Genomic DNA, 20,868 nt, shown 5'->3' on the forward strand with positions numbered 1-20,868 from the left:
AACATAAAAATACTTTACCAGGCACAGGCCTATAGTCTGCTCTCAAAAATTGCTCAACTGCAGGGGGTTTCCAAGTCCAGTCCTCAAGAGCCAAATCTAGTCCATGCGTTCCGGATAGTCACACAAAATACATTGAATGCAGTAAATCTGAATTTAGAGGTTACCCTGAAAGTCTAGTGTGTTTGCGACTCTCGGCTTTGGACACCCCTGGTTTACGGGTTGGATGTCTTATGTCAGTTACAAAGATGGAAGGAATCACACATAATGAGGAAAGGATGGCATGCCAGGTAATATATTTCTAAGTGCTCATTTAATAATCTAGTTTCGGTGTAGATATTTAGAGAATTGATCTTGTAGGCATACATCTCCCAACTTGAGTTTACTGACATCAAACAGTGATGTTGTTTCTCAATCAGTGTGGCGTGGGCCACAGTGAGAGTGCGATACCGCTACTTTAACTCTACGACCCCAGCCAGTATTACCTTGGTGTTTAGCTTCGTCCTGTATTATATATAGCAAATCATTACTGGGTATATTAGTTTCCCAGGCTTATCACAACAAACCTGATACTTTTAGATGTGGCTTGATGTGGTGTGTCACCTTATCAATGCTCTTGTTGGGAAACCTGTTACTGATGCCACTGGTGATGTCATTATACTCAGGCGGCAGGGGAGGGATAGTTACAAGTTGTTGACCATAAGGGAATTGTTGGTAGGGATGGCAGGTTCAGGGGAGTGATATTGATGAAGAGGGTTGGTACAACTTTAAGGTGTAAGAGAGGAGCTTGAATGCTGATTTGAAGCATTGAATGTTGGTGGTTTTATTGATGTGAGAGGAAAGGATATGCAGAGGAGGCTGACAGGAGTGAGGGACTGCCCAGAGGAACAAGTGACAGAGATAGGTGCTAGAGTGAAGGGTGCAAGGATGAGTGTTGCGGGAAATGGTGATAGCAAGATGGGGGGCACATGAATGGATCTGAAGATGAGAAGGAAAAGTTAGTATGTTTATAGTGATATCCAGTCTGTATTGTGCTGGTGGTGAAGTTGTAGATTTTGACTAAGGGATCACAGGAGTAGTGAGGAAGGCCAAGGAGGATGCATGACCAGTAATCGATGTGAATGAGGACCAGGTTGGAGATGTTGCTGTAGAGGTTTAGGTGATGACAAGGTGGTTTCTGCTCAAGTTTAGTGGTGGCAGTGATGAAGTGATGGTGGTTAAAATCACTGTAAAATAGAAGTCCAAGATTGCAAGCTTTTGGGGTGGTGGTGTGAGTCAGTCAGAGAAAAAGTCGAATTGGGAAGGGGGATAGTAATGGCTCTGATGTCCCAGTGATTGTAACCATTGATCTTAGAGGAGTACTATAAAAGGCAGCAACTAGGAGTCCAACGATGGATGATAGAAAGGCATTGCAGATCTTCTGGAATAGGTAGGCAGTGAAGGGGGTTGTAAGATGATTCAGATGTCAGCCAGTAAGAGATGGAAGTAGAACCCAGAAGAAGGGATTAGTTTACAGAGGGAGAATGTACATAGCATGACGAGCAGTGGGCCCAGGACAAATCCTTGGGAATAGTAGAATCAGATGTGCCAATTATGTAGGATTTAGAGGCGGAAGAATCAGTGAGGTAGGAGGCAATCCGGGTGAGAGCAATTTACTGCTTTTCTAGGTTAGCAAAAAGGTTAGCGTGAGAAAAGGGTGGACCACTGTAATCAATCGTTAGTTCTAATACCTCTTACAGGGCTAATACACTGGAAAATGTAAAGTAAGTGTTCAAATAAGAGGCGGGTGGGACCATGAGGGGGATAGGCATTCAATTTGCATCACCTTATAAGTCGTACAGATCTTATGATCAGCAAAAGTATGGTTAAAGGACAGAATAGAGGCTTGAAAGGATTTTGAGACACATGATCTGGTTACAAGTAGTACATCTCTGTTGTGCATGTGTCAGTTGGTCCGAGTGTGTTTGTTGAAATAAGAGCTCCTGGGCGTCTAGCATGTATGTTTCATCCTCTGACCAATGTCAATTCACTGTTTTTGTGGGCGAATGCATTTCCTTGTTGTTTGTCATAGTTTGGCTTCATGTCTTCCAGTGGATTTGGTTAAATAAGCGTGTATGTCTTTACAGTCATTAGAAGCATTGAGTAGACAATAGAAGAGCAGAAGGGACTATGGATTGCTCATGAAAGAGTTTCTTGGTTTGCCTGTTGTTTGTTTGCTTTCTTTTTCTTATTTCTTACTGAGTGACTAAGCAGGATAGTATGGGCTGTGGATCTTGGACCTGTGAAAGGTCTCAAAGTCCTCAAGCTGTGTTCATTACTGCTGTAGTAGTAGAGCCTGTTACAACTACTGGTATTTTTAATTGATCTAATCCTAAATCTAAAGATGGGAGCAAGCTACGAACATCAAATAATAATTACCCAGTCCTAGTCGAGTCTGTCAAAATAAAAAGGTAATTACGCTTAGCAGGAGTGCTTTATCAGAGGTGCCAGGTTAAAAGTTAAAAGTCCTGCCAAACTGACAAATGACTAGCCTGTCTGCACCAAAATGCCTCTCTAGCCACTAATACCACATATCATGCCTGCTTAGCTCGGAGATGGATGACCCAAATAACCGTACATTGCACCGCCTGCTTCTCTCCAACTAATTGCATGCCGCTTTCACTTCTTTGAGTTGAACCTGCAATGCGTACATCATGTCTGCCTCCTCTTCCACTCACCCCACTAACTCCTCCACCTCTGTTCCCCATGCTGCTCATGTCGTCTTTACTGCCAGACCCTCTGTGTGCGTGTCTCTTACTCTAGCGTCCATACCTGCGATGGCTGCATTGAGTTTCTTGAATTGATGTAGAATCAAATCTAGTTTCGATGACTCCATCTTCCCTTGCATAAAAGTTGCTGCAGACCCCAAGTCCTGCTTTGCACACTCCATCTTCTTCACTGTTTTCCCTCCCTTCTTGCTGCGTACAGAAACAAATCCACGTTCCTCTGTCTTTGCCTCCTCTTCTCTCCCTCAGAACTCTAGCTCTGTCCTAGCTTTGCACTTGTAATCTCCTCCCCCTCAGGGCTGTTGCCGGCACTCAGATTCACCTCGCCTGGTGCCAAATATCTTCCAAGCTGTATTCTTTTTCCCTTTTGAGCAGGTCCTGTAAAATAGGCTGTCTCCGTTTCTAGCATTCCCTCACACACCTCGCTTTGTCCTCCTGCTCCGATGGTCTAATGGGAGGCTATACCACAGATGCGTGGAGATGTAACCCTCAGCTCACTTCAGCCTTATGCTCATGCCGGCCCAACCCTAAAGATATAGCTCCTGGTCACCATTTTCCTCCAATGCCTAGGGCATCTCGAGGGGAATTTAGTCTCTCGTGACCGGCAACTCAGCCCACTCTCATGAGTTGCTGCACCTCCAGACCCCTTTCTCTCTCAGCCCTGTGTCTGTTTCTTTCACCACCACCTTCTGGCACCTCCAATGTGCATGCCCAGCAGCTGCCCTTCACACCCAGGCTATGTCTTCCCGCCACCGGCTTTAGGTTGCCCACTGCATATGGAGTATCAGCTCTTGCATTTAAGCCGCCTCCAGAGAGCGGTGCCTCCACTTCGTCCCTTCAGGTGAGAAGACTGTCAGACCTCTGTTCTCACACCATTAATGGCTGCTACTACTGCACTTACTGTTTCACTGTTTGTGCCCCCGAGCTGTTTTCTATTAGCCCACTGGGGTTCTCCGTTCACAGGCACCTAATGCCCTTATATGCGCCTGGGGCTCTCGCAGAGAAGCGCTGGCTTCAGGTGCCTGCACTCTTTCCCGTTGTGGCCGCCTCCACCTTGTGTCTTCTTCTCTCTGTGGTAACCTCTTTTCAGCGGCCTGGCTCGCTGTGCTGGTTCTGTGCCGCAGGCGTGCTCCAACCTCTCTGCCTCCTCTGCTCTGCTTCTTCCACACAGGATCACTTCACCATCTGTGCCTGCCCCCTCTGCTGCTGCTTCTACACCACACACACCACCAGGCACTGCTCACCAGCAGTCATCTGACTCATCCTTGCTACACGCCCCTTCCAGCCACGTGCTCGATCTCACTGTGCTCTACGTTCTCTCCTGGGCACTCACTTGCCACAGTCACCTCCATCATCATTTTCCTTCAATATCTCACCTGGGAAGATGTCCTAACCTGGAGTTCAAAGCGTAAGAGTTGGACAGTGCCTGTAAGTCATCCATGTATTTTTCGCAGATTGACCCAGACATGCGCCTGTAGCACTGGTGGGTAGACAGGGAAGTGGATGTTGATTGAGGTGAGTCCAGCGTGGTGTGTAGGTAGAGGCCACTGGTGGTTGAAATGGACGCAGGGCAAGGGGAGGATATGTGGCTGGTTCGGCATGTCAACTAGCTGTGGGGTAGGGTGAAGTGGGTCCCCCTGGTGCATTGTAGGTGGTGTGTGGGCCCTCAGGAGAGGCGAGAATGGTGTTAGTTCATCTTACAGGTCCACAGGTGGTGCTGTAGGTGCTTCTGAGAGGGAATCTTTAATGATGTCTGCAGCAACACTTGGGTAGAAGCCGGTTTTGCGAGTGTGTTTACTGTTTGGTCGTCCGGCCGGCCTTCGAGGGATGCGTGTATTGCTGTGTATTGCTCTTATTCTTTCTAACCTAGCCTAAGATTTCTTAAGTGATCTAGTCTGACTGTCATGCAATCTGTCTATAGATACTTTGTACCAGGTGAAACAAGCTGACCAATGACCATCAGACACCTTAGAGTGTCTTTGTTCCAAAGCCTCGTGCAAGACAACAAGGTGATCCACATGAAAGGAGCCCTCTAGAGGCCACTGAAATTCCCTTTAAAGCTGAGTCATAAAGTTCCACTCTTTCAAATATTTGCAGGTGAATGCCCCATACGTTAAAACATGAAGAAGCCATTAGTCCCTACTGCAGGTTTAAGCGTTGTTGTGGAAAGCTCACACCCCATTTCTAAGTCTAGAAATCAAACCAGTGGGGGGACACAAAGGGAGGTAGGCCCGCAGGTACTGCAGATCAAGAGGGGTGGTGGAAACAACCTCCCCGCCATTGGTATTTATCGGTGGTGGTGACAGTGTAAAGACAAACTGGAGAGGTGGTACAGAAGGGGAGACAGGAGCATAGAGTTTGCTGAATATAAAGACAAAGTAAGACACTAGATGAACAAGAGGAACTGCCACAGAGCTGCCTCAGCAACAATATTTGCCACTTAACTGTAAGGCTCTGAGTGTTGTGGTACTTAAAGCAATGAAGGAGGGCCAATCACAAAAATGTAGTTATGCAGGAACTTTTTTCTTGCCAATCAAGGCCATCCCCGAGCATGGAAGCAATGCATGTAGGTATGTCTCTGCCCCAACGTGTCTGTGGCATGGACAGGGTGCTAGTGAATTAGCACAAATCTTGACCAAGCCCACAATAAATGAAAAAAATTAAACACATATCAATTCATCAAAAGAATCACAATGCAAGTAATCCTAAGAGAATATGGAAATCCCAAAAACACGGCAGGTTTGCATGCAGCAATTTAAAGATGTCTGGTGTAGGCCAAGGATATGTGTGGTAATGGCATATAACAGTGATCCTCTGATTGAGTGGCAAAGGCAAGCCACAGCATAGAGAAAGTAAAACATTACATGGCATTGCAGAAAAAAACACAAGACAACCCTGTCAGCTGTGACCAGAGAAACAGCAGCCCACAGGAATGCACAACAATCTTCCAGCAACATCCCGCTCAGAAAATACTCTTAATAGACAACCAGGGGCAAATGCATCTGAACCTGTGTCCGATCATGGTGTCATGCAACAACACACCTGGACCCCTTAGTCACAAACCTTGTCTATGTGGTGGCACACATTAACCAGAGGCACAGTGACTCTGAGACTCACTCAACCTGGAGACAGAAGCATGTCTCAATAGTTTGAAAACCAGAAATAGACCGTGATATCGCTCAGTGGCCCTACATCTTAATCACAAGAGAACTCAAAGAGGATCTAAATTTCCTCTTCAACCAGTATGAGAAGCAAAACGAACATTAACCCAAACTGTTAAACCTAACCTGACCGATTGAGAATCACAACATCCATTGCAACAAGCGATACAACACTTAACAGTCATAGAAACAGAAGCAGATTTAATCAAAACATGACAAACAGACAGCAATGACATGTACTCAATAGACAAGGTGTTTGCAAGAAAGGCCCTTCAAAATAGAACTACACACAGACTGCATTCTGTAGTTCAGAGCTTGTCTTTATCATTGTTTTATGTCTGGTGCGAACATTTTGCGAAAACATTGGCTTCAATGTGAGCTGTAGCAGCCTGGCAGTGCTTTTCTGCATCTGCATGGAGCTGCTCTGATCAGCGAAGAGGGGGTCATGGGCTGTCAGTGCCTCTGCGACTTCAGGGGCCTGCTCTGATGCAATATGGGACACCTATCTGTTTGTTTACTTGACTGCCAAAATAACTGTACAATGACTCGCAATCCTAAAGATCTCTCAGAAAATGGCAAAATAAAAAAAAACATATGCACAGGATAGCATGCAGCGCTAATTCGTGGGGACTCAATTTGAGCTATGCACTGAAGCCAGCAAACAGTGCATAGGAGCAAAACAGACAGACCGTAGACAGACACAATGAATGCGACCAGCAGAGCTGAAAATAAATGCGGCACATCTATCTACTCAGCTACAGACAAATAACCCCCCCCCCCAGGAGGTGAAGGGAGAGAGAGAGCGAATACACGACATGGCAAATAAACTTTTAGGCAAAATAAAGTGCAGTGCCGAGAAAAACAAAGTGACAGAACATAAGCGGAAGGTTGTATTTACTGATCAGTCAGGGGAATAGGTACACGGCTGTGCGCTGTGCTGGAGATTCTCTGCAGACCTCTCGAACCACATTGCAGATTTATCAACTTTGCTGTCAAGCGACCTCCGATGGTGAGGACCTTGTGATATTTGGCTACGCGATCGTGGTCGAGGGCAGCCCACAGCAAAACTCCTGCACAGTTATGCCAGAGATTACAGCACCATTCTGTGGTGGCCGAGATCGGGCACCTTCCCAAGGGCCACCTTGGAATCAGCCTTAGTTTGCAGCAAATAAGGAGATCAAATACAGACTGGTGGTAAACCAAGCTTCTTGTATTAGATAGCAAATACACAGCATACAGATTGATCAGCTGATCAATAGGACACACAGCAGGACATGTGTCCAGGCAGTCGGCACATGCAGCTCTCTTGGGATCACCCCTAGAGTGCAGGTTATGTAGCACATCATACACATTCACTAATATATTATATCACTTTCACAATGGGGGTTGTTACTTGGCACAACATTGCAGACATTTGGCAAGAACAACCGACATCTCACTTGTGACCTTGTGACATAGCCTTGCAGGGAGATTGTGTTTTATTAGGGAAAGGCAGCATTTGTAGAAACCCTTCTGTTATCTCCCATATATGGTGCTAATGCTATACTTGTAGAAAATAAGTGGAAGAGAAAGTCTGCCATGCAATCTGCCCCAGGAGGGGTTTGAGCATGTCCGGGTGCTGTGTGCAGAGGGAGGCAGAGGGAGGCAGAGGCCTAAATGTATGAGAGAGTCTAATGTAGTATACATAGCATAGCATAGTATAGCATAACAATCCTGCATAATTTAGCATAGCATACCAATCTTAGTATAACATAGCATTGCATAAGGATCCTGCCTCATCAGGGTGGACCTGTTCCTCAGGGAAATCCCTCCTGGTACTGGGTTCAGACAACTGCTTGAGCTACAGCCAACAGCTCCAAAAACAACTGGAGAAGATCCATGAACTTGCCAGAGCTTCCACAGACCTGAATGCTGAAAGGAACAAGAGCAGGTATGATGCCAAGGTGAGGTATCAAAATGTTCTGCCCAGTGGCACACAATCCACATTCTGGGAGGATTTCCCAGCTCTGGAGGAGGAAAGTGAGGATATGGAAGACATGTTGGATGGCTACTCCTAGTTCTCGTGGTCTTCACCCAATCCTGTTTACTCCTCACATTTGATGACTAGTGTCTAACTGGAAAATGATCTGTTCCCTCTACCCCCTTCATTGATCCTGGAATAGGTAACTTTGCCTTCCAATCACATCTTCTGTCCTCTTGCAACTCCTCAGTCTGTGCAACCCTGGTCATAGACCCCTGCACCTAACTTACCACCATCTTTGAATTCCTAACCTGAGGTTGCCCAGTGTCTCCCCAGCCACAGGATCAGGTATCTGATTCTCCATCTTTGCCACCTGTCACTCCAACATTGGATGTTCCTGTTTAGGCACCTGGGCATGTGTTGAAGCCATTCTCCTTGCTATCATGATCCCTAAACCAGATGGTGTGATTCTGCCTGTGGAGGATGCATTTGAGCAACAGTCAAAACATGTGGTATCTCCATCTACGGTGCCTGCCCAGCCAGTTGGCCACCCTTTGGAGTCAAGTACTCCTTGTGAAATTCTACCTGTTGAACCTGAAGCTCCTCAGAGGTCCTCTAGAGAAAAAAAACAACAGTAATAAGGCCTAGTTATGAGGACCCCCGTGTACCTTGTTAACTCCCCATTTCTTGTGTTTCACAATCTTTGCCATGCTACCTTGTGCTTCTCCCTTACCCTTTTCCCTGTGGAACATCCCTATGCTAAGCCAGTCCATCAGATAGGTTCCACCAGGGCCAGTGCCTTGTGAAGAACCAAGGACCCCACGCCAAGAGACCATGGATTCAATAGTAAAGGGGAGGGTCTTACATCTCCAACTAGAGGCTGATATTAAGAATGGCACCTGGTGCCCAGGGCAGTGGTCTGTGAGTCCTAGTCCCTGAAAAGGGAGATTTCTGGGCACTCCCCCATTTGCACCATGCCCCTTTTAGATAGGTAATGCCTGCCCCTACAGGTGGATCCTAGAACAAACATTAATGAGAGACTATGTACTGTAGAGCTTTTAAACTGATTTGGACTGAATGGAAAACATTTATGTGCTTTTAAATTACCTTGATTCCAATGGACAGCCATTATCTTCTATGGCCCTCATTCTGCTCAATAGATTGTATTCTTTTCAATGAGCTGGAATTTTCCAGTGCACTTGCTTTGCTGTTCTACCCATCCCTCGGATACTGATTACCAGAATGTTCAGTTATGACAGTTAGAAAAGGTTACTTTTGTTTTGTTCCATTCTCCCTATTCCCATAATGGAGAAATGTTCCAGTCCTCCACCCTTCCTCCCTTGAGGATGAGATAGCCCACTTTTGCTTAAATGTAGGGTGTCAGACCGACGCCTTCTGGACTATGCATGTATTTAGTTAATTCTATGGAAACAGAAAACTTGTAATTGTAGTAGTTATTCATTTTATTGTGTTATTTTGTATATTAGAAGTGTAGTTTTCATTTGTATTATTCAGTAAGCAACGTTTCTATGGGGTTTGGAATTGTCCAGTTAAGCATTGTGGGATCCTTTTAAGTGTGAACTGTGCTGTAAATAGGTTTACTCTGTCTAAATTGTGTGTTTTAAAATCACAGTTTCTAAGCAATGTTCACTGCTTCTGCATATGATTGTGCACCAATCTGGCTCAAGTGATATGGGAGGTGGGAGGCGTGCATGTGTATAGACAATGTAATTTTGATGGAAACCCAGTTTAACCCTTCAAAAGCATTATAAGTTAAAATTCATCATAGGCTGTGAGTACTGTGTATTCGTATACCATTCAGTGTGTTAGAGTAGTTTTACAATTTCTTGGAGTTGTCTGGTGTAGTAGAAGGATGGATGGACGGATGGACGGACTGACCGACAGATGGACTGAAAGACTGTTTCCTCTGTCAATCCTACTTCTGACACCATGTTTCATGAAACATGCAATGATCAGACATAGTGCCGATGTGGCAAACGAATGCCCAACAGGAATGTATTAGAGTTATAAAAACTCACTAAAACAATTCCCTCAGGGTCAAAGATGTGCATAATGTAACCCAAATGTGGTCAGGATGGTCATACATTGAAGTAAGGATGAGGATCCCTTGGGAAGGTTCAAAAGGATTTAAAGTAAAGTTCTTTCAGTGCTTGTAAGGGTTGAGTCTTTGTCCTTTGTGGTGACTTAACATAACAAAACCAAATGTGGAGGTACGTGTCCTGTTGTTTTGCCGACAGGAATTCCTTCTAAGTAATTTACTTCAAAGGAATTCCACCGAAAAACTAAACTAATTATATAGGGGGTGGGAGTACAGGATTAAAAGGGTTGGGCAGGGGCTTGGGGTAGGGGTCTTGTATAGGGAAAGGGAGGCTTGGGGGGAATCCCCCAAATAAAAACAAAGAATTTGATGAGTTTTGTTTGGCAGAAGTCGATCAAAGTAAATTACTTCGAAGGAGTTCCTGTCAGTAAAACGACATGCAACTGTGGGGCTTTGAGCCCAGTATACCAAAGAAAAAAAGCATTTTACAGAAAAGTGTTTCTCACAACCTTGTTAGGTCTGTCCACAGCAAATGCTCAGTCTCTGGTAATCTCCTTGGTAATGTCCCTTTGCAGCTAGTCTAATCGATTAGGAGCTCTCCTCCTGGTTCTCATTTCTGTACTGGAGCTTATTGGTTGAATCTTTGGTTGGGTTCATGCAGCAACAGGCATTAAACTAGGGCACAGAGCCATAGGATGCCTTAAGGTTTTTAAAGGGTACTTTCTCAAACCACACATTAATACATTTTATATAGGCAACTTCTGAATTTTTCTTTGCATGACCTATGTAGCTTTGTGTCAAATATGTCCCTTTCCTATGACCACATGTGATTTTTTAAGGATAACTCTATTTAATCCACCAAATACACTTCAGTCAACTGTTTCAGTCTTGTTTTTGACATGACAATCATGCTGCCAAATATTTAAAACCTACTGATTGTAGTCTTAACTAAATAAAATACATTATTGTGATGCAGTTGAGAATATTCTCGGTCGACCTGTCTGATCAGATAATTCTGTGGTTAAGACTGGTTTCATTCACTCTAAGGCCTCATTACGACTTTGGAGGTAGCCATGGTGCTATTGGCGCCATGGCTGCCTCCAAAATTGGTTCCGGGTTCCCTGAATGGGGAATTACTGGGCCATTCCGAGTTTGGAGGGCCCGGTAATTCCTCCTACTGGGAACCCGGGCCCGGACCTTGCCCATTCCCATTTGAGCCCCCATTGGGCTCAATGGGAATGGTGCGGGAGCTAACAATGGGCCGATTACGACCGGACATCCACATCGGGTCCTGCGAGGGAACCTCGTAATCTTGCGGAATGGGTTTAACGGGTCCGCCTCCATTAGCGGCACCCGTTAACCCATACTGCAATTTTTGTAATGAGGCCCATGGTCTTTAGTCTTCTTTAGGTTTCGTTACAACTTCTATAACACTATACAAATCCTAAGCTGCATTAAATGATCATTAACAATTAAGCTTGCATTATGACTGACCTTGAAAAAGACTTGTTGCCATCTTGGTACAGCTTGAAGAACATCTTTTGACCTTTATGCTAAATGACCCTTTGGACAGCTTTCACTACACAAAGGCAACACACAAAGCCAGATGTATTAGGTCTTTAAGTGGTGGTGACTTATTTTTCAAGAATATAAGTGTTTATTACACCAAATCTCCCAGCCAGGTATAAAACTTCTATTTTTGCAGAAAATGTTCTAATTACGTTATTGGTAATGTTAATTTGTCCTTTCATGATACCCCAAACTCTCACGGTGTTGGTACTGCACGTCCTGCTACTGCTGGTATTGGAGCACTTGCAGAGCTCCATTTTATTAATTTAATTATGGGGAGGAGGGTGTGGCACAGGGGTACTGCAGGGGATGGTGCAGGCAGGAGAGGGAAAGCTGGGAAGCAGTGGGGACAGTTAGAAACATCTTTCACAGCTGTACAAAGGTATTGCTCTTCAGGTACCGACAGTATCACCACCACTCACCCAACAGTTGATTGGTGAACCTCAATAGTAAATTGGTAAGTACAGAACGCATTTTATAGACATAATTTATTCTAACAACCCTTAAAAGAATACAACAGTTTTCAGTACTTCCCTGGGCTTAATGTGATCCTGTTAGAGTTTTAATTCAAAGGGCAAGCTATTCCATAACATTGGGGCTAGAGAATCCTGGGTCTTGCCTTTCTAGCATTTTCTCTTGATTGTTTCTTTATTTGGGAATTTAAAGTTCATGGTGGGACTGTAAACATTGGTCAGTTACTTAAGCTATTTTGGCACAAGGGAGTAATCTTGTTGTGCCATACAGAACCTTTAATGATATTTGTTGATACACTGGTAAATAATGGAGGGTTTTCACAGGTGATGCACTGCAGGTTTGTCCCAGCACTAATCTAGTTGTTTGATGTGCAGTTCCTACTGCCCAGCAGTAGGCAAAGCTACAGTTGTCCACGAATGATAGGGTGCCTAAGTTAGCACACCTTTTAAGAGGCAAGATCTAATGTTTGCAACGGTTCTTCAAATCGCAAAAACATACTTAGGGTCTGATTGACCAAAATGTTTCCAATGGGACTTTCCCATGTTAAAACATTTTTGTAAATCAAACCCTTAGTATCAGGGAACAGATTACCTAATTTTGCTCCAGTGCTACGCCATATTGTGTGTGTAATATGGCATGGGACAGACATTGTCTATCCCGATCCAAAGGACATTAGGGCTTTTGCAGTGAAGTCAGATGTGTTTTCCTTTTTTGTCTGCCAACACGATAAGGATTCATGCAAATTGCATTCACTCTGTGTTTACCAGCGATCCTATTGCCTAAAATGTCAAACCAAAGCAAGAAAACTGAGCAAACAACTTAATTGGATGGCCATTTGAATGAGACAAAACACTCTGGTTTTTTTTATGTAGGCAGCAAACATAGTAGGACAATACAACTACTTTGATTTCGCACCTGTGCAAAAATATTTATTAAATATGGATTCCTCAACATTCAACCAACAAAACTGGTGTTTTGTGTATTTGGCCAGTTTGTGCACTAGTTCAAAGGTTAGATATCTGGCCCCACTTTTGCTGCTTGCATAATACATGTTGGAGCAAACAGGTGTCGGCACAATTTATATTACATAAAGATTTTTGCAAAGTATTGATGAATTAGTTTTGCCCATTATCTCTACCTGTGGGATAGGTAATAGGGCACGTTGGGTTGCTTCAAATTTAGCTATTATCCGTTTACATATTGTTTTGAACCAAATTGTTAAGGTGGCCCCAAAATACCAGATAGGCCCAGAGGAATCATACTCAATCCAAACCAGAATCAGTGACAAAGTGCCTGGCAGAAACCCAACTTTATTCACATCGAAACAAATCCAGGACAGCATACAAGCATTGACATCTCATTGCTATCAACATGCTTATTAAAAGTAATTGCTTAAGTACTACAGACTCATTATCAATGACGTCATAAAATAATATCAGTTTACAAAACCTACAGGGAATGGGGATAGGTAAGTGGGTTTGGCTACATATAAATGCCATGAGGATTACACATTTTATTGGGTTACAAATATCTGATGGCTCTTCCTGGATCCACCCTATATTAATAAAGGTTAAACTACATCATCTCCAAGGCATGGGATTGGTTGACATACAACTTGATGAGCAGCATGTCTCTAAGGATTTTGATAGGTTGGCACATTCCTAACCATCCTTGGACACTAGACAGGTCGCCAGGATATGAGTCAGACATAGGGCCTCATTACACGGTAGGCGGAGGACCAAGGTGCTATTAGCACCTTGGTCCATGCCGATAAAATACCGACACCGCCTTGGAGGAAAGGGGAATTACTGCCCTATTCCAAGGTTGGCGGGGCGGTAATTCCCCCTTCCTCCATTGCCGTTCCCCATTCCCATTTTTGCCCCATAGGGCTCTATGTGAATGTGGAAGGCGCTAATTACGGTGGCGCAAATTGCGGTAGCGTAATTAGCACCCTAGTCCCTGCTAAACAGCAGGCGTTAAAGTACCAACCCGCAAAGGGACCTCGTAGTAAGGCGGTAAGGGTTTACCGGTACCGGTGCCCTTACCGGTACCGGTAAACCCTTACCGCCGTCTGTGTAATGAGGCCCATAGAGTAGGGGGAGAGAGGCCCATGAGCTGTTCTTATTTCAAAAAAAGTTCCCATCCCTCATTCAGAGGCCATGAGACTGGGCAATACCTATGTACTGTGGCGCCTCGTATCTATGTGTGCATTTAGGAAGTATGGCAGGTGTCCTAGCTGTGTTTGCTTCTAATTAATGGCAGTGTTCTCCAATTATGGGTCATGTGCGATGGGAACGCATTTGGAATAGATGAACCTCCTAGATATTAAGGTTTTTGCTAATATTATGTGTGCTGTGTTTTCTGTTGCCACTGGGGACACTTTTGAGTTATTCTTCATGGAGTATTTTGTCTTACGGTTGTACTGCACCTATCTAACAAAGGCTGGTTGTGCTCTTATAAAACTTTAATTAATCTGGTAGTATACTGCTTGCACCTTGGCAATTGCTATCTCGTTCCTTCGTTCCGTCATTCCGATACTCCCTAATTTTACTTTAAACTTGGCACTAGTGGCCAGCCAATGTCTGAATTCTGCACTGAGATGTATTTTTGTGGATTCAGACTTTTGGGTTTTCCAGAGGCTTTAAGGGCTGTGCTAATTTAGAGATGTGCTGCGGCTTCCATTTTTAATAAGATGGCTGCCCTACTACAGTCTTGCGTCTGTGTAAGCGAGCTATATTCACATGGCATTCATGTTGTATTCACCTTATATATTGATCATGGTCTGTGGATGTTATGTTAATTTTCTTCATGTCTAAATGCATGTATTACCTATTGTACGTATTCTTCATTTAGGCTGCATGTTTGTTTCATGTCTAATGCACGTTCCTTTACTGTTAAAATGTTAGATTGAATGCTTTCGCCATCTTCAGCTCACATTGTCCCAAAACCCTACTGTACCTGTGGGAGATAAGGGTGGACCGGCTGTCTCAATGAGTAAAGTCTTCAACCTTTGTGGTATTGGTGCAGGGGAGAGGCAGAAGCTATGGATGACATATTTTACTCACTCACCCAAGCTACATCCACATGTCAAGTGTTCATCTGGATTCTAGGTCATGTAGCAGCATTCCCCCTCAGAGTCACAATATACCCAGTGCTCTGTGTGAGTGTGTGCATCCCGAGGAGAGGAGAATCCTGACCCAGGAGGTGCAATAGGGCTCTCCATTGTCTGGGTATGGGGGAAGTCATCCGTTGGTGTATGGAGATGCACGTGACGATCCAGGTTTATTGTCATTCTGCCTTTTTGGCAGTCTTTTTGCATTGGCTTGTTGTTATTCTCAAGACACAGAATGCCAGTAACACTAGTACCAGTATGGCCACTAATGTTCTAAATGCGTTAGCCAACCAGTTGGGAATCCATGAGAACAGGTAGGTAAACCAGTCATCATCTACAATGTCATTCACCTCTTCCACAATTTGTGTATGCAACTCTTTTATTAAGGTGGTTATCATCTCTGTGAGGGTCTGATTTCCTCATCATGGGCAGATAGGTAGGTGCAGCAAGAGGGTCATATGTTTGCACACGCGCCACCCTACATGGCTGCAATAAGGTCAAGGACATACCTGTTTTGGAGAGTCGTGAGCCTGACTACTCCCAACGCTTCAGTTATGGCATTAAATCCTTTCACATTGGTATTTATAATCTGCAGCAGTTCCCATTGTGTTATTTGCAACTACTGGCATTGGCGTGTGCTTGCAAACCAGCAGTAAAGAAGAACGCCCTCCACAAACATCCATCTGAACATCGCACCCAGATGCGACTGAAATCCCCAGGCCATACCCAATAACGTGTGAACAACTACATATGCCAATGACGCACATGACTGACACGTTACATGGATTTTTGTACATCATGTGCTTCAGACAAGCCACTGCCATTGATCAAAGTGCAAAACTGACCACTGTACTGTGTATGCTGATTGAACTTCGTTAGCCATATTTGCCACTGCATTCTGTATTGCCTTATAGCCTGCTGTACTCTGCTAGATTACTCTGCCCGATCTATATGGTTTGCCTTATGTCTGCCCCTGCCATTATTAAGCAGAGAGCTGAACTGCCCACTGTACTTGTTATGCTAATTGGACTTTGTTAGTCATATTTGCCACTGCATTCTGTACTGCCTTATAGCCCGATGTACTCGGCTTGACTACTCTTCCTGCTCTATATGGTTTGCCTTGTGTCTGCCCCTGCCATTATTAAGCAGAGAGCCGAAGGGCCCACTGTACTCTGTATGCTGGTTGAACCTTGTTTAGTCATATTTTCCACTGCTTTCTCTAGTGCCTTCTAGCGCGCTGTACTCTGCTAGATTACTATGCCCGATCTATATGGTTTGCCTTATGTCTGCCCCTGCCATTATTAAGCAGAGAGCTGAACTGCCCACTGTACTTGTTATGCTAATTGAACTTTGTTCGTCATATTTGACACTGCATTCTGTACTGCCTTATAGCCCGATGTACTCGGCTTGACTACTCTGCCTGCTCTATATGGTTTGCCTTGTGTCTGCCCCTGGCATTATTAAGCAGAGAGCCGAAGGGCCCACTGTACTCTGTATGCTGGTTGAACCTTGTTTAGTCATATTTTCCACTGCTTTCTCTACTGCCTTCTAGCCCGCTGTACTCTGCTAGATTACTCTGCCAGCGCTATATGGTTTGCCTTGTGTCTTCCCCTGCCATTATTAAGCAGAGAGCCGAACTGCCCACTGTACTGTGTATGCTGGTTGAACCTTGTTGAGTCATATTTGCCACTGCATTCTGTACTGCCTTATAGCCCGCTGTACTCTGCTAGATTACTCTGCCCGCTCTATATGGTTTTCCTTTTGTCTGCCACTGCCATTATTAAGCAGAGAGCTGAACTTCCCACTGTACTGTGTATGCTGATTGAACTTTGTTAGTCATATTTGCTACTGCACTCTGTACTGCCTTATGGCCCGCTGTACTCGGCTAGACTACTCTGCCCGCCCTACATGGGTTGCCTTGTGTCTGCCCCTGCCATTATTAAGCAGAGTGCCTAATTGCCTAGTAGACCAGCATTGTCATAATATATGTGCCTCTCTACTAGCATATTGCCCGTCACTACAATCGACTAATCTAAATGACGCTTACCCTACGGCATAACTGTTCAGGCTTTGAGAGATTTAACCACGTTCCTCACAGTAATCAATAGTCATCATGACTCACTCTTAGCAAATCGCTAGCCTGACCGGATAGTGAACAAACTTTATCCAGTATTGACCCCACCTTTCCTGCCCACTCAAGACCAAAAAAGTACTCAAAGTACAATTATCACTTACAACCTAGAACCTAACACCACCACCCCCAAGATGACACTAGAACATACACTCGATAATATGGACACTCCTGCCATAACACCTAGCTCTAGTACAATTCCGCATTACCCCAACCCCACATACCCCATTCAGGGCAACACAAGGCTGAGCAGACTAAGGTCTCGCACTGCATGTCTCCATTCTAGTTTTAAACCGCCCATGACCAACCAAAAGCCTCATAAATCCAACCCCCTCCACGAGCCTCAACAACATAAGACATCACCCAAGGCCGTGGCCTACCAACACCCGGCTACTAAAGTAATACAGGCCCTGACTACAACCCCCCCGCCTCCACCAGAATCCCACATTAGCATCAAAGGCGCACGCGCATGCGCGAAGGACAAAGGCACGGGGCTTGTGCTTAAGCTCCCGACCGGAACTGTTAAGTGACTTCAGGTCAGCAATCCCACTAAGTCAGTGCCTCTTCTGGGACGCCCAAGGGAAGCCCTTATTTATATATTTTTATGACAAGTTATACTCTGGATGATAAACCCTTATATAACGCCCCTCTCTTTGAATCCCCCTGACCTCACTGAGCCAAGAAGTAGGTTTGTTTTGCAATTTAAAAGATTTATTGGAAAAATTAAACAATATATATATAATACACTTTTATAAATAAATTAATATTTGATCGCACACTTATGAATATTACCGTGATCAACAATGGATAATATGACAATTGTATGCTTACTTAATCACTTAGGAATTGGTATATAATGGGTAAAGTAGCAGAGAATACCTTTATGGTTTCAAGGAAAAACAATGATGGAAAAGAATGCAACACAGAAATAACCTTGATTTGATTTCAAAAAAGACAATGTAATCACTTTTCCCCTTTTGGCAATTCCCCCCCCCCCACTTATGCAATATAAAAAGATGGAAAGGAGAGCACACAGTTCTCAGGAATACAATCAAATGTAGTTCAAAGTTCCAGTTCCCCCCAGCGAGCTTAGAGGAAAACATGTATGATTTTAAAGCAGGCAAATCCTTTTAAATGTGGTGGCAATGAAGTCAAATATGCTAAAAATGATTTTTAATTCCCTATAGGAGATTCAGGGTAGGTGATAGATATTTACGATTAGTTCAAGTCACACTGGCAATGCTCAATGAGGGATTAGCAGGTTGAAAACGAATTTTAGCAGTTGAAGCAAAAGAAGGCTATCTTTGACAGGAGCTAATTTTTCAATTTGCGGCAATTTTTCCAAATGCATCGAGCGCGATTACGGAAAAACTATAATGAATAGAAAGTCGGTTTTAGGCTTGTTGGAAAGCTTAGAATCTTAGCTTTCAAATGCGTTCCTAGCACCTACAATTCCAAAGATACGGATGATTTTATGAAGGTAGTTTTTCCATCCAACCATCCGATCCCTGTCTTTGTAAGATGTCGTGTCCACTTCTGACAGAATTCTGCCCTTTTCATCCAGATAATGACCTCTAAACTTTTCCAGATTTCACACAAATGTGCACAAGGAATATGGGTATCAGATGATAAGGTGTCAGATTTTTAACATACATACATTTGGAGTAACAACCTATTTTCCGCTACTATCCCCCAGAACATATCACAGAGTCCTAATACCTCTTAAAATGTGCACAGAAAAATCACAAGAATAATGATATTAATTATATAATTTTGACAAGTCCGTACTATGAATTATCCATCTTTTTAAAATTATGCTCTGGCCCAGAGGGGTGTGGTTTCCCAAAGCACATGGTGGAATTTCTGGTTTGTCCACTTCCTCCAACTCAAGTTGCTCACAGAGGCACTGCCCCTCCCCGTTTCTCTCAAGAGGAAGCCATTTACGACCCCCCTAATTTAACATTTGCCTGAGCCAAGGAAGGCTCATTGTTCTGTTTCCCTCCAGTCCTATGTGCTCCTCCCCTGATTCAATCAGGGAGATGTCATCTCCTTTTGGTGGGAAAAGCAGAAGGCAGCCAGGCCTGGGAATGCAGTGGCTGAGCAAGTTTCAACTCCTGTCGGGGGTAGTTGCCGGGCAGAATTCACTCTCTTCAAGCCAGGCTTCAGCCAAATGTCACTTTTGTTCCCAGTTTTTCTTCATCCAAATCAAATTTACAATTTTTAAACATGCAGCTAGAATGCTGATTCTAAGTTCAAAACTATGACATTTAAACAGTTGCAACCTATGTGACACTCAAAGTAGGTCACTCATTTATTTTAAACATTTCGATTTTAGTGGCTTTAAGTCCAATTTCACTTCAGCTGCTGACATCCACAGCTCAGCCAGTTTTGTTATAAACATTGTTTTGGGCTATTCATCTTTCCAGATTTTGGATGCACACAAGACTATATTCTGCCAAATGTCTGCTGGTATTCATTGAGAATTTTTAAATATCTTGCAATGTTTAAAATAGGGATTTTTAGCTTGCGTTTCAGAGAAACAAAGGTGATTTCAAAGCGCTTTTTGAGCTAACATGCACTGCTGTTTTTCCTTTGGCACACATTCCACTCATGGCACTCCTGGCCCATCACGCTCGCACTGGTGGGTGGTAGGTCAGGCGACCATTTTGGTGTGCGCAAAAACTGCGCGTTTTTCTTGGATCCTGGCGCAAATGTGGGATTTTCCACCATCTTGGATTTCCTAAACCCACAGCACAAAATATTGCAGCATAATAGTCCAAACGTGGGTCAGGACACCCAACAAGCCCCACCGCCCGACTGCGCTTTGATTTTGAGTCGAGGGGGAGTCGGGTGCAAAGGATGTTTTGATCCACGCGTTGGGATGTTCGCATCATCTTCTTCCGATTCCGCAGATGACAAAGTTCAGCATCTTTTCCTCCATCAGGGTCGATCGATTAGCTCTCCTCGCCGGTCCTGATGGGAGTATTGGGTGGTACCCCAGGCCCCTCGGATCTTTGCTTCCGGTCCCCAGGTCGTCTTCCGTGGTCAGTCTCCAGGTTTTCTTTCTCCTAGGATGACAAAGCAAAGCAGCAATACCTATTCATAGACATTTCTCCCCCACTATTGATATAATGGGGCGGCGTATACATTTTATAAATAAATAGACATTTGCATTCTTATTTTTTTTTTTTAAATAAGATATAATTAGAAGACATTTTCATTCAAGAATCATAATATTTTAGAGACTATATGTGGGATATTTTAAGGTTGGAACTGAATGACTCTGGAGCGGCCCCCTCCGGTATTGCAGAGGACTCCTCCAGTTGCTGCAGAGTGTGCCTGGGATGGCAACACTTCAACTGATTTATACGGACCCACTTGTCTTCCCCTTCTGCCAAACTACCTTTGGGGATGCAGATCTTGTAGGCAACTGGGGAGATCTTGTCTATAATTTCAAAAGGTCCCTTCCAGGTAGGCAAACATTTTGGCTGTTTGGCCTGGTTCCTTTGGAAATTGTATAGATAGACCCGGTCTCCCACATAGTATTCTCTCCTGGTAGTTTTCAAATCATAATGGGTCTTCATGCTATCAGCTGATCTTTCTAGATTCCGCTGAGCATAGACAAAAGCATGTTGAAGGT

The 20,868-nt window shown here is 44.1% G+C and overlaps 1 protein-coding gene across 2 annotated transcripts in view; it reads right to left on the reverse strand.

The window, feature by feature from the left end:
• Nucleotides 1-20,868, reverse strand: part of CNGB3 (cyclic nucleotide gated channel subunit beta 3) — a 1,205,394-nt gene that overhangs the window by 911,307 nt on the left and 273,219 nt on the right. The gene's annotated exons all lie outside the window — the stretch shown is intronic.

Source organism: Ambystoma mexicanum, chromosome 5q (genome assembly GCF_040938575.1).
Source record: "Ambystoma mexicanum isolate Mex_15411 chromosome 5q, UKY_AmexF1_1, whole genome shotgun sequence".
In the NCBI taxonomy this organism is placed as follows: Eukaryota; Metazoa; Chordata; class Amphibia; order Caudata; family Ambystomatidae; genus Ambystoma; species Ambystoma mexicanum.